Below are 13,450 nucleotides of genomic sequence, written 5' to 3'. Positions count from 1 at the left end.
GACTGTAGCGGAATTCATCCACTGAGAGATGGAACATGTAACACCTCAGCAAACTAGGATTTTCCTAGATCATACTTGAACTATTATCCACAGGATTAAATTTCACCCTAAATGCATCATAACTATAATTATAGTTTGGATAACAAAATAAAACAAGAAACAAAACAAAAAAATCCACGTGCATGAAAACTGTTAGTTAAGTTGTAAATGGATTGATGTGCATGATGGGCCTGAGTTTCTGGCCTGCTTCTACTTAAAAAAATCAGTTTCTCATGTCTAATTATGTTTATTGTCTCTTAAAATTCCTTTAACAAAATATCCCCAAAGTCCAACAGTTTTTCTTTGAGAGCAATGTCTGTTTATCACCCTATTCTAAACTTTGGTTTTCAGTTGGGACATTTTTAAAGCAGTATTTGACTTGTCTGAATTAAGCTGCCCATAGTTCTTGATCATCTTTGACAACTACTTGTCTAACTCACGCTGCATTCAGCTTTGTCAGCATATGTGGTTTGCAGTAACTGTACTGTTTTGTGTCAGCAATGGCTGGAAATAGATGTTACCTGCTAACAAATAGCTCTGGTGGGAAAAAAGCAAAAAGGATACTGAGAATGTATCTCGGCACAAATAGCTCCACAGTAAACTTGTTTTATGTTGCAAATGTAGGTTCTTTAAGAAAACTTTAGCCCTTGTTAAAAGTAGCAGTTTTCTGAATTATCTGGTTAAAACAGAAAGGTATGAGCTCAGATGCGCACAGAATGGCTCTGCTCATTGAAATGGTGCATAGCGAATGATTTTTTATGATGACCAGAAACTTTGATCCAGTGCATGCGGTCCAGCGCATGCAGTCCAGCTCTGATCTGAGAGTGCCTTGGTTGCAGTGCAGGGATGAACACCCTTAACAATCTTTGTGTAGTGAGCACCTTTAGAATGTTTTTCCTGGGAAGTCAGTGAACAGATTTCTCACTTCCAAGAGCCCCCTGCTGCTGAGAGGGTTGCAGTGCCCCTGTGTTACTAACAGTCACAACAGGAACTTTGCCAATTAAGATCACCCTTTTTCTTTTGGTGCTAAATGGGGACTTTCTGAAGTACTGCAGTGTTACTTTGCATAAGAAGACTTCTAACACCAGTATACCATTAGAAATATTAAAAGTAGGCAATATCAGGGTGTTTCGTAAAAGTTTTCTAAACAATATTGCCTTTCTGTTGCTCTCAGATGCTTGTGACCAGTCATGTCTGCTGTATCTGAATCTTCTGTGATTCTGTGAGTCACACCTGCAAACTTAAAATCAAACCTTTGTTTCCCATTAAATATATCCATGAAAATAACTTAGCAGTATTTTTGTGTCACTGGGAGCAAAGTATCAGCCTTATGTAATCCTTAATTTTGTTTCATATTCTTTTTAATTACTTCTGCTTTCATTTACTGTATATTTATCTTCCCAGCTGTAGGATCTGCAGGATTTTAATCCACTTTTTTTTTTTCCCTGCTTTTAATGTCAGAAGATGGCAGGCATCTTCTTGTGATCTTTCATTTCTTTTTTTCTCTCCCATAAAGGTGCTGGACCTTCTCATTTTTTAGTAGCAGTTATTTCTTCAGCTGAGTAGTTACCAGAAATGTCTAATATTTTTCTTATTCCTTATGTTATACGTAGAGACAAAGCACAAATGCAACTGATAAACCTGAAATGGGATTACTTAAGTATTTAAATTAAGCATTAAGTATTTAAATTAAGCATTTAAATATGTTATTATTAGAGTATGATTTATAGAAAACATCCATCAGTTTTACCCAGTATTCCATTCATCTAAGAGACTGCTTGAAGCAGTTACTCTCCTCTTTTGAGTAATGGTTCCACTGGACACATTCTGCAACACTGTCATTCTCTGAGCAGCGCTTTACTTTGCCTGTCTTTCTGGAGTTATCAAAGGCAGTGAGAATCAAACCTTCTGTTAACACACAAAAGCTTTACTGCCCAGAAAAGTGTGTCAGCTTTGTTTGTCTTTTTGTTTTGTATTTATTTGTTCAGAGTTTTTCACTGACTGCCTTCTGGGTCAAATGACAAGTATTTGGAGGCAAAGTGTAGCTTCAAAGTTCTCTTCTGTAAAGAACCTAATCATATAGCTTGTCCTACTAGAAAAATATTCCTGATAAAGAAAGTTGACTGCATCGCATCTCAAAGGATGAACCTACTGAATCTCTAAGCTGCTTTACTTCACTTGCCTGATTCAGGTAGTGAAAATGGGGGAAAGTACAGTTATCTACAGTTATCAAGACCCCAAAGGCAGACCACGGAAGCTGAGAAATGGGCTTCTCCTGTTGCTGACTCTCTCTTTGGGAAACAGCTTCTGTTTATCTTAAAGAAAAAAAAGGTGTTTTGTTTTGGGGTGGGGGATTGAGCAGTGGTTTTTTTTTGTTGTTGTTTTTGTATTGTTTTATTTTTAATTAACTTTCAGATGAGTGTGTAACTTAGCAGATGAACCAATATTTAGTGACATCTTTTGTCCCTAGCTTCTTCCTTCTTTAACCCTTCTAATAATCCTAGTTAAGACAAATGCATGTAATATTTTCTTTTAGAAGTAAGTCTGCAGTTGCAGCTGTCCTTGGCTAACACTTTAGGAAGACAAGTGTTTCAGATTTCTTTGCATCTTGCATTAAAAATATCTTAATAGATGGAGAAATAGAGAGGTAGAATTTTTCCTTAGATATGCCAGATCTGCTTGCTTTTGAAGAGCTGTTATTGTCAGAGGTCCAAAATGGGCCAAGTCAAATTAGCACTAATTAGCACTTCAGCATCATTTGTGCTGTAAATAGCACAGTTACCGCAACTTACTACTGCCTCACTGTGGCAGAGTGTGAATAAATCCACAAGTACCTAGCAGATGCTCAGACTTTTAGGGGATATAAGATGCGCCACTAACTAGGTAGCCTAATAAGCTAGATTTACGAGAACACTTGATATGTTAATTTATATATATATATATGTATATATAAATATACTAGTATATACTATATATATATATACTACTTCCTGCTGCCATGGTGTGTGAATAATGCATTAATACTGAGACAGCAACTACATGCGCTGCAGGGTTAATTAGCTTCTGTTTTCTAAAGCATTGTTAAAAAAATCTCTAAATTCTATCTAACAGTTGCTTTATCATAAAGCAATTTATAGTTGCTTTATATAGTTATACTAGCATATACAGTGTATAAACAAGAATCTGAAAGTTGTATTTACATGAAAGGGCTGCTTTGCTCAAGTTTCTGCCTGCATGCTTGCCAGATCCCTTCTCTCATTTAGAAAACCTAGAGTGGAGGTGGTGGAAAGGAAATAATGTGGAGGGTCTCTTCACAAACCAAGGGGATGCACATTCTTTTGCAAAATTCAGTGATGTTTCTCCTTGGCTGTATGAACAGCTGTGGCAACAGCCCTAAAGAGGAGGAAAAAGTGTGGATACAGTGGCAGATGAGATGGAGCAGGAGAGAGTAGATAGCATTTGGTTGAGCAGTTGGGTAGGGATGAATTTAAAGCAACAGAGACTTGGCAGGAGGGTTTTGAAAATGGTCGAAGCATGGAGTAGAAATAGTAGCATGTCCCATGATGCTGACAAAAGATCACTGAAAGCCTGATTGGAAAGAGCTGCATAAGGACTCTTAAATATGTTTGATCTGAACAATGTTTCTAATGCTAATGAGACTGGACATGCTTTCTAGGACTGCTCTAAGCTTGATTTTATGTTTTAATCATACTAAAGTTTTTGACAGCAAGAAAACAAATGAATTGCCTCTACCTCCTCCCAGAAACCATGACAGAGCAAAGAGCTTTGATTTTCTTTGATTTAGAAAACCATTAATGCCCAAATATTTAAAGAAAAAAAAGGGGGAAAAAAGGAAAAAAAAATCCACACTCTTCTAATGCATCATCATGAAGAAGTACCTCCATTTCTTTTAGTGAACATCTTATCCAAGGGGATGAAACCTTTTGGTAGTAAAGGAAGAAAATTGCCTTGGAATGGATGAGTTCACTGGTCATCCATCTATTGCACTTTAAAACAGTAAATGGTCTTTCTGACATCTCTTCCCACCAAATATCAGTTCTCATTTTCAGAGACTCTGTCTGGCAATTGTATACATTAGGGAATGCTGCTTAGAAGTAATAAAACATGCTATGGATGTGATGAAATAAAATTAATCCATAATGCCACAGAGGAAGCATATGTTGAATGCTTCTCCCAGGGATGACGGGGGTATTTAATCATCAAAGCTTTGGGTTTTGGCCTTTAAAATGTTTGATTACATAAATTTAGGAGTCCTAGCCCCTAGGGTATTATAAAGAAGTTTGGAAAGGCTGGGGCTGGACTGTTGCACACTGCTGGTATTTATTTGTTCTGATATTCACTAAAACTTGAGTAAAAAAACATCTTTATAATTTCTATTATGATAAATTCAGAAACAAAAGGCTTTTTTTGTGTCTGAATTTTAACTGTGAAAATGATAATATGAGAGATAATGATGATTCAGTATTATATTTTCACTTAGTTTGACTATGAGTAGCATTACCTGCCTGCCTTTGTGTTTAAATAAGCTCTGCTGTCTGATTATTATTGTTATTGCTCCTACATTCTCACACAAAACATAAAACCAATTTGGCATAAATTCTTTACATAAATGCTGTTTCTAAGTGCAACCAGGAATAAAGATAGATGATTTCCAACCTTGTTGATTCTATAATTCATTAAATCCTTCTGAGCAGGAATAACCAGGAGGGTTTAATGGAGCCCCCATCAAACACAAACGCCAAGGAAGATGGAGAAATGCTTCTGTGCGTGCTGCCTGCAGTGTAGAGAGGAACAGAGCAAGGAGAACTTCTATAATTTACTATCATAAGAAGAAAAAAAAAAAAAAAAAAAAAAAAAAGAATTAAAACACATCACCTAAACCAAAGCCCAGTAAAACCTGTGGGAGGCTTTCTGTTAACTTCAATGCTCACTAAGCCTGGTCGTTAGATTTCTAAAATATAAAGCATTTCACATTGTGTGTTGAAGAGATTTTCCATGCAGTGGACACACAGAATGAAATCTTTTATTCTCTCTCTTTCCCAGATTTGTCCTTGAAGTATACTCTCGAGCTGAATGTCACTTAACTTTGAGCAAAGTTGGATTCTAATCTGAACTTTGAGGACAGAATCTTGTCTCTTTTTGTTTGTTTTGACACGTAATTTCTTTCTCATTTGCTGCTCTTTTCTTGGTTATCTGCAGGACAAAGGATTCTGAATCTCAAACAGAACTGCAGATGGAAGTGGACCATGAGGGCCCATTTCTCTCTACCCCAGCAGAAGTGCTTGGTGCTTCCCTTCTGTGTCATGGAGTCACAGCTGTATGTGCAGAGTTGCCTTTGAACATAGATGCAGGTGAGTGTAATTTTTTTCTTATCATGAATGTGCAAGGTAGAAAAACCAGTAAAAAAAGTTAAGATCTGTGTTTCAGATAGTTAGATATGGACACACACGCATGTTTCTGTAGCTTCCTACTTGATTTTGTCATCTGTTATTTGGCTTCTTGAATTCTTTGAACCAAACCCCTACATGTAAAATCAAAGACCACAACTGTGCAGATCTGTGTTTATGGGTACCAGAGCCCCTAGGGGACTATGAGTACATCAGTGATGAGAATGGCTCAGAAAAGTGGAAGGGTTCTTTATTGTTCCACACATGGAACTAGGTAGGAGCAGGGCCCAGCCTGTCCACAAGGGAGATGGCTCACTCCCATTCACAAAGGAAACACCATTGCTGAAGAGAAATTGTCCATACTTGCTTTCTTGGCATTACAAATGCCTGCTTAAAATCAGCTTTTAGTGTTTAGTATGAGTGGATGAGCACATCTTGAGCAATTAATGTTCAGCTCAATCCTGTCATCAAGCCACATTAATGTTTTAGACAGTGAACTACCTAAAGTGTAACCTTCTCTGTTGTGCTAAACGCAGGAGAAATAAAAACTGTGTAACCAGGCCAAGGATTCTGCAATAAAATTGACTTGTTTAAACACAGTTATGTTTGTATGCATTCAGCCACAATCAGCTCGGAAAGGCAATTGAACAGTTTACTGTGGTGCTTCCAGCATCTTGCCTAAACTGTGAAGCTGATATCTTTGGCAAGTGCTGAAGCAGCAGCTGGTAGCCATGAATATTTTTGCTACATAGAAAAGCAGCAAGCTGTTTCTCATGGTACTCAAAGCTGTAGGCTCCTGAGCAGTACTGTCAAGGTCCCTCATAGGAAAAGCATTTGTGCTTTTGTGCCCCACACAAGGCTGTCAGTGCCATCACAGCTTTGGCAATACACTGCTTCTGTCACCAAGAAATGCTGTGTGTTCATAGAAACAAAGGACTTTATCACGTGATTGCTGTTTGCGTGTTGTATAGATGAAGTGGTTGCATATTGTTTTTCACCCAATCGTTTAAGCAGTTCTTCAGTTTCTTTGTTTCTTTGCAGTTGAGAGATGAGTTTAGGAGGATGCAGATGAAAACTGTGCGTGGAAAGAAATTTTCAATGAGGTCACTTTACTTTTTCTTCAGATAAGGAGAAGGTTAAGGACAACTGTTCAGGCTTTCAGAGAACACGGTTCTCTAGTAAAAGGTAGAGATTCTCATATATTTGATGGCTTATGTCAGGAATGTCATAATGTTCTTCAAATCCATTTTTTGCCATCCATTTTTCTCTTTTCTCCCACAATTCAATAGACTGAAAAAAATAGAAAATATCTCTTCATGGGAAGGCTTTTCTCCTAAAAGAATTTAGACTGATACAAAGAACATAACAACATTAACACATCATTGTTCTGATCCTAATTTCATTTTCTATCTGCTTTGCCCTTATTGAAAGACTGTGCTATGTTTAGGGCAATGGAAACTGGCTCTATTTGTGTGCTTTTAAAAAATCCTCTATGTGTTTGGAAGCTTGCCACCACTTAGTTGTCTCAGGGTGCTTGGAGTCATTTGTTCTCAAATAGCTGTGCCCAAAATCCAAAGGAGGGCATCCAAAGGGGATCAAGATACCTATGGGTTGAGGGTGCTCTGCAGATGAAGTCAGTGAAATTTATGAGAATCAACAGCACACCTTTCTTCTTTGGGTCTCATAAAAATGTCACTTTTTTAACTGTGGGTCTGCCTTGTGATCTGCACCTCAAATACATTCTTTTTCCAGAAAATTTGGAGTATATTTGTAGGTAAATTCTATCAAAATAACAATATGGGTATGTTTGATTGATCTTTCGCAAGTTGTCGGTTCATCACCACAAAGATGAAAAGACACTGATGGAAAACTAAACAAATTGTAGTCTGCTTGAGGTGGATGGGAAGCACCATTTGTTGATGTTTTCTAGTTTAATTAGAACAGTCTTTGTTTAAAAAGAAAAGCAAAGGAAAAACAGAAGAGAAAAAAAATAGAGGTAGTTAAGAACCTCCTTCCAAGCCTCCTGCAGAGTGGGCAGAAGGAGAGAGAGTTACAGGATTTCCAAAATGCTCAATAGTCAGTGACAGCGGAAAGAGCTGAAAGATGTAGAAACCCTGTTTCACTGACAGGATCTGCCCTGCCGCAGCAGAAGCCTGCAGGGGACCGGTGATGCTGCAAAACTGGTGATTTGCAAACTCACTGGAATACTTTTTGATCCTGAAGCATGTAATTTATGAATGTAATTTTTTTCAATACCCATCTGCCACATAAAATGCATTATTTTAATGCTGAAGAGATAATTCACAAATTGAAATCAAGTGAATCTGAACAGTTAATGTATGGACTAATTGGAGAGAATGGATCTGCGATAAAATGAAGTTCTAAGGAGGTCACAGCTGGAATATTACAAGAAATACAGTGTTTCTCTTGTTTGTCTGAGCACCGTTATCTATTTTAATTCTTCTTTATTGAAATACAAATCATGTGATCCCTACCTTTGAGTTATTTCTTTATCTCTGCTTTGTTGGCTTCATAGGTTATACAAAACACAGCAGAGGAGAGCCATGAGACTGTATATCAAGTGTTATAGTACAGTAGTGTAATCACTTTTCTCTCTAGCACATTAGGTGTGGTCATCACGTTTTATGAGCAAAGGTGTTATTTTTTTCTCAGAATCTCCTAAAACTACTCATCTTAATTAGCAATAGCAGAAGGTTCTTCATAAAGCTTGAAAATATCATATTATGTGGATGTTTGGTGGTAAAAGTGCCCACTTAATTTTTCTGAAGAAAGTGGTACAAAACGATTTCTACAGCTCAGTAACATTTATTTATTAAAACATCATTTTGCAATTGTTGCAGTAGGACTAGAAGTCTTAGGATTTTCCCTTTAAGGGACTGGATGGTGAGCCATGGCTTGCAATTCACAGGCTAGCTCCTCTGAGCATGTCTGAGCCCCACCATGCACCAGAGCCCTGTAGCTACTGATGTGGGAGTGGGCTACATAATTAGGAGTTGCTGTCATTGTTGTCAGTGCTGTGATCTGATGTTTTCCTACAGTCCCGTGTGAAACTGTAGGTGCTTTTTGTCTTTTGACTCTGAGCAAAAAAAGCTCTTTAATCAGAGGTCAGAATCCCACTGACCTCAGCAAATGCAAAGTGGATTGTGTTATCAAATGACAAAATTTCAAAAGAAAAACAATACAAAGAGCTAATCTAGCTGTCAGTGGCCAACCTATGAACAGATTTCTTAAAGATGAGCTTAGCTGCTCTCCACCAAACTTTCAAAGTAGAAGAAAATATGGGCTAAATAGTCCCTGAGCTATGCATGATGGTAACCCAGGACACTGCTCTGCAAGCAGCAGCTCCCAGTGAGCTGGCGCTAGTGCTGAGAATGTTGTTCCACACAGTGTTATTTCAGTGTTATTTCTAGTCCTGATGTTTTGCTCCTTTTTTTTTTTTTTTTTTCTTTTTTTTTTTTTTTTTAAGAGATTGATGAATAGAAGACCCTGAATGAAGTGTTTCAGCATTTGTTTTCTGATGTGGCAAACAACAAACGTTGCTGTGTTCAAGGCCTCCTTAATCCTCAGCAGCATTAAACTAGCTGTGTCCTGTCATTATGAAACACTGGAGATATTTTTTTTCATTAGCTGCAAAGTAGAATTTGACAAGAAAAGCTCTTGGAGAACAACAGATATTAAGAGACATTTTATACATTTGAATAGGGCATTTATAGGTTATTTTTGTTATCAGCTTGTTGTCAGGGGGCAAAAAGCTCACTCTTTAAAAACTCTTGGCACTGTTACTCTTGTGAGATTTACCTTCAAGCTAGCCTAAATTCTTCACCCCTAAATTCTTTATGGACTCGTGCTGGATGCTGCATGACTTCTTACATTCAAAAGAGCAAAGACATTCTACAGTACTGATTGTCTGAAGATGAGCAGCCTGTTCAGCACTGCAGGGCCCTACCTTGTCCTGCCCTGTTCCAGCTGCCACCAAGCAGGCATCAACAGGTTAAAGGGCTCTGAGGTGGCCTTCCTGTTCACCCGTTGTGTCCCACAGAGGGTAGCTGAAATGAAACGTAGCTCTGACCATGCTCAGCTACTTCACTGTTGTAATCTGAGCACCCTGCCTTTTCTGTTTAAGTTGTGATCCTGTCAAACTAGTTTGTTTTTCCCTGTGTGTTTTGGTCTTATCATGTGGAAAGAAGATTGTTTGAACTGTTGGTGATACATACTTATATAGAATTATTTTCCTTCACTTACTTTTTTTTTTTTCCTGTGATGGATTTAGCATGTGCATTTGTGTCAAAACACGTATCTCAAGTTCTGCAAAGGTAAGAAAATATAATGGGTATATGCAGTAAAGCATCACAGTTTTGTGCTGATAGTGATGGCTCAGTATGGAGCCTGGACAAGAGGTATTGTAAATGGTGGCATTTGTGGAGAAGCAATTTGTCCGTTTGTGTCATTCAGTGCAACAGCTGCATCTGAAATCTGTTCCCCTTTGTTTGTATCCTGATCCTGGTATTTGAAACATCAAGAGTACTGCACTGTTCAGGTGTCCAGAATTTGAAACAAAATCAATTATAACTGCTATAGATATGTGCTTTTATAATCGTCAGGTTCTAATGACAGTTGCAAAGGAAAGCATTGGGAACTTTCAGCTAATCTTTATTTGTAGACATTTCTATACAGTCTTAAAATAGCAGTAATTGGTGCAGTAAAAATAGATACAGCACAATCTCTGCTGCTACAGAAAGTAACTATTCAGACAGATAGGTAATGTTAAGAATAAAAAAAATGAGATGTGATACAAAAATGCAAGTCATGCTTTTAGATAGAAGATAGTTGGTTTCGCTACACTGGCTTCTAATGGCAATTTCTTCACAGGATGCTTCGGAAGTGATGGATTGAGGTGCGCACATAATGACCTGTTCCAGTCAGAAACTGAGAGCCTCAGAAGGAGTTGCCAACCAGATCTATAGAATGAGATGTGAGTGTATACAGAGCAGCGCTCATACATTTTGCGTTTCTGTCTTCCTGCCAAAACAAGTAAAAAAAGTCAAGACTGTGCATTTTGGAGGGTTAATTATCTGAGATTTTTCTTTAATTTATTACCAACAGAAATAGCATTCACTTTGATTCTGTTTTACACAGAAACCCACATAGTCTTTTAAAGACATAAATAAAATGAAGTCCACATGGGCTGTGGGTCACTCCAACAGCTGTTCGTGTGACACTGTATCTTAACTGTGTGTGTTTAATCTTTCTTTTTTCCTGAGCAGCTGTCTCAATCTATCAAAATATTTGTAAATGGATTCAGTTTCTGGTGAAATTTGCTTTCACTAGCACAACAGAGAGACAGGGAAGACTTATGCCCTGTGGGAAGGAAAAAAAGCAAAATTGTTTTCTATTCCAGGTTGAACAGATCAGTCCTAAGGCATTTGCCAGTTGTGTGAATCTAGTATTCTCACTTAACAGCTATCTCATTTCTTGGAGGTGGTGTTTTACTTCATCAGACAGATTTCTCTGCAACTGAATAGGCATAAGCAAAAATGGTGGGTGATAGATGGTTGTCCATTTCAGCAGAGGAGAAATTCACCTTGAGAAGAGGGATATTTGGTGTCTTGTCCTGTTTTTGCCCTTGGCTTGTTGTGTCCTTATCTTATTTTCCTTCTCTGTGTGATGGGTTAATGCTTCATTCCTGTATTTTGGTGACCCCTGTAGTCTGAGGGTGCCTGGGGGCTGCTGTGTGACAACTTATTACTATAATGAAACAAATAAGCTGGTAACAACTTCCTACCACTTCTCCAGTAAACTGTGTATGCATTAGCCTCGCCTCCTCGTATTTGACCAGGAGTACAGGCAGGGGGGGAGAATCACCAAAACTTCTTGGCCTTCCAAGTCCATCACTGCTCTTCTTGTGAGATAACAAAGGTACCTGAGTTAAACTCACCACATGGGAAGGAGTGACGTTAAGTATTGATAAAATGGCAGTGAGGGCAGTTGCCTCATTAGAAGGTATCTCTTAACTGCTCTCTAGAGCTATCTGGAGGAAATGAATTCACTAAAAGCATGCAACATGGGATCATTTTAGGAATGAAAGCATGCAGATACGTCAGCATTGCCCACTACCATGCTCATGCTGTCTTGTCTAACTTCTACACCTGCAGTCTGATCAAAACTGTGCACCTGAGGTTGTAAAAATCCACGTGCTTTGATTGCACCCTGAATGAAGTAAGCCCTACAGCTCAAATCAATATATTGAACCTTAGCTCTGCCTATAGAACAGAAAATCCATACATCAAGTCTATTTTTAAGCCCAGAACCATAGCAACAAAAGTTAGCTTCATGTGTTTGATAAAGCAAGGTGATTTCTGTGTGGGCAGGACTACCTGGGGTCTCACAGAAGGGCTTGCAGGAGGAGGAGATGGCTGGGTTAGTTGTATAACTCTGTTGATGCTTCAGCCTGGGCTGAAGCTGCTTTTAGTGTGACTCAAGCAAAGAATCGTGGTTTTATGCAGAGGCAGTTCCAAGTGTTGACTGCACTGTATGCTTGTCGTACTTTTTGAACTCATTCTTCATCCTAAATTAGGATACAGGTAAACCACAACCTTGCTGCAGAGCAGTAGGCAGCCACCCTATCTTGGCTGAGGCTGTTGTGTCTGTGTCCCAGCTGGGTCTGCTGCTGCTCTTGGTGTACCCAGCTGCATCTTAAGGCAGGTGTTGGGGATTTAGTGAGACCAGCACTTGCAGTCATTTTAATTTAGTTTTGAGCACTGATGTCAGAGCTGTGTGCAGGGACCTCACTATAAATGAGTCAGACCCCTCATTATTTCACTTATGGGTCCTCTGGCATTCCGGATCTTGTACTCATTGGTTAAGTGGCCAGATGTCTTGAAGTTGTTGCGTACAGGTGGACAATTAACTATCTGCCACAGAGAAATGGCAAAGGCCTCTCTGTTTTATTAGGATAAAACTGTCCATTTTATTGACTGGCTTTTTGCCTTGATCATATTTACAGTGTTACACTCGACCCATTTCATCATTTCAGTAGTGAGCTGGATACTCTGTGAAAGCATTTCTGATTTCCAGCCTGAAGAATAGGTAGCTGCTTAATAGAAAAGGAAGAATAATTATTTTTCATATTAAAATGTGGATATGTGACAGTTCATTGTAACAGCTGACAGCTCGTTTTGCTGCAGGCAAAATACATCTTTGATAAAGTACATTGCCAGAATGAACACCACACTACACACTATCAAATGACTGCTTTTGCTACCCGTGTACAAGACACGGTTTTAGGTGACTGTATATAAAAGAATCCACTACAGATGCTAGAAACAGAAGTTAAATCAAAAAGCAATGAAGCCAGGAAGATGCATCAGCCTCAATTGAATGAATTAAATAGCTGATAAACAAGGGATCCCTATAGCCTGGCTGCCAGGCTGCTTCTCAGGCTGAGGTCTGTGGGACATCAGAAGGGCTTCTGGATAGGGAGGGCGTCTGGATAGGGAGCTAGGAGATATGGTTTAGGGGTTTTCTGTAGGTATGGTAAAGGGAGGACGGTTGGAGGATGATCTTATGGGTCCTTTCCAACCTTGTGATTCTATGATTCTGTCAAAACAGCTGTAAAAGAAAGTCCCTTTTAAGAAAAGCTGACACGCATTCCTGCAAATTGTGAGCAAAGTGTGTGTGGGCACGAAGTCAGCAGTGTATGTATGTATTTTAATTGGCTGCAAATAAACTTTGTGTTGGCAGCTCAACAGAAAATCTCGGGAAAATGAGATATTCCTTTGCTCCAAAGGTGCAATTTAGAAACAGCATTCTAGGAAGTGCAGTTGTACTCCTGCGAATGTGCTGTCCTGGTCCACTTTCTGCCATCTCCCCAATAAACTCAGCAGAGGTGCTGTGGGGCTGCTTGACGGCCTCCTGCTTGAGTTTTCACCTTAACGACTGCACTTACCCACATTCATTTCAGAGCCTTTTTCCTTTGTTATTAT

This window comes from Excalfactoria chinensis, chromosome 11 (assembly GCF_039878825.1).
Source record: "Excalfactoria chinensis isolate bCotChi1 chromosome 11, bCotChi1.hap2, whole genome shotgun sequence".
Classification (NCBI taxonomy): Eukaryota; Metazoa; Chordata; class Aves; order Galliformes; family Phasianidae; genus Excalfactoria; species Excalfactoria chinensis.
This window is presented reverse-complemented; position numbering follows the sequence as displayed.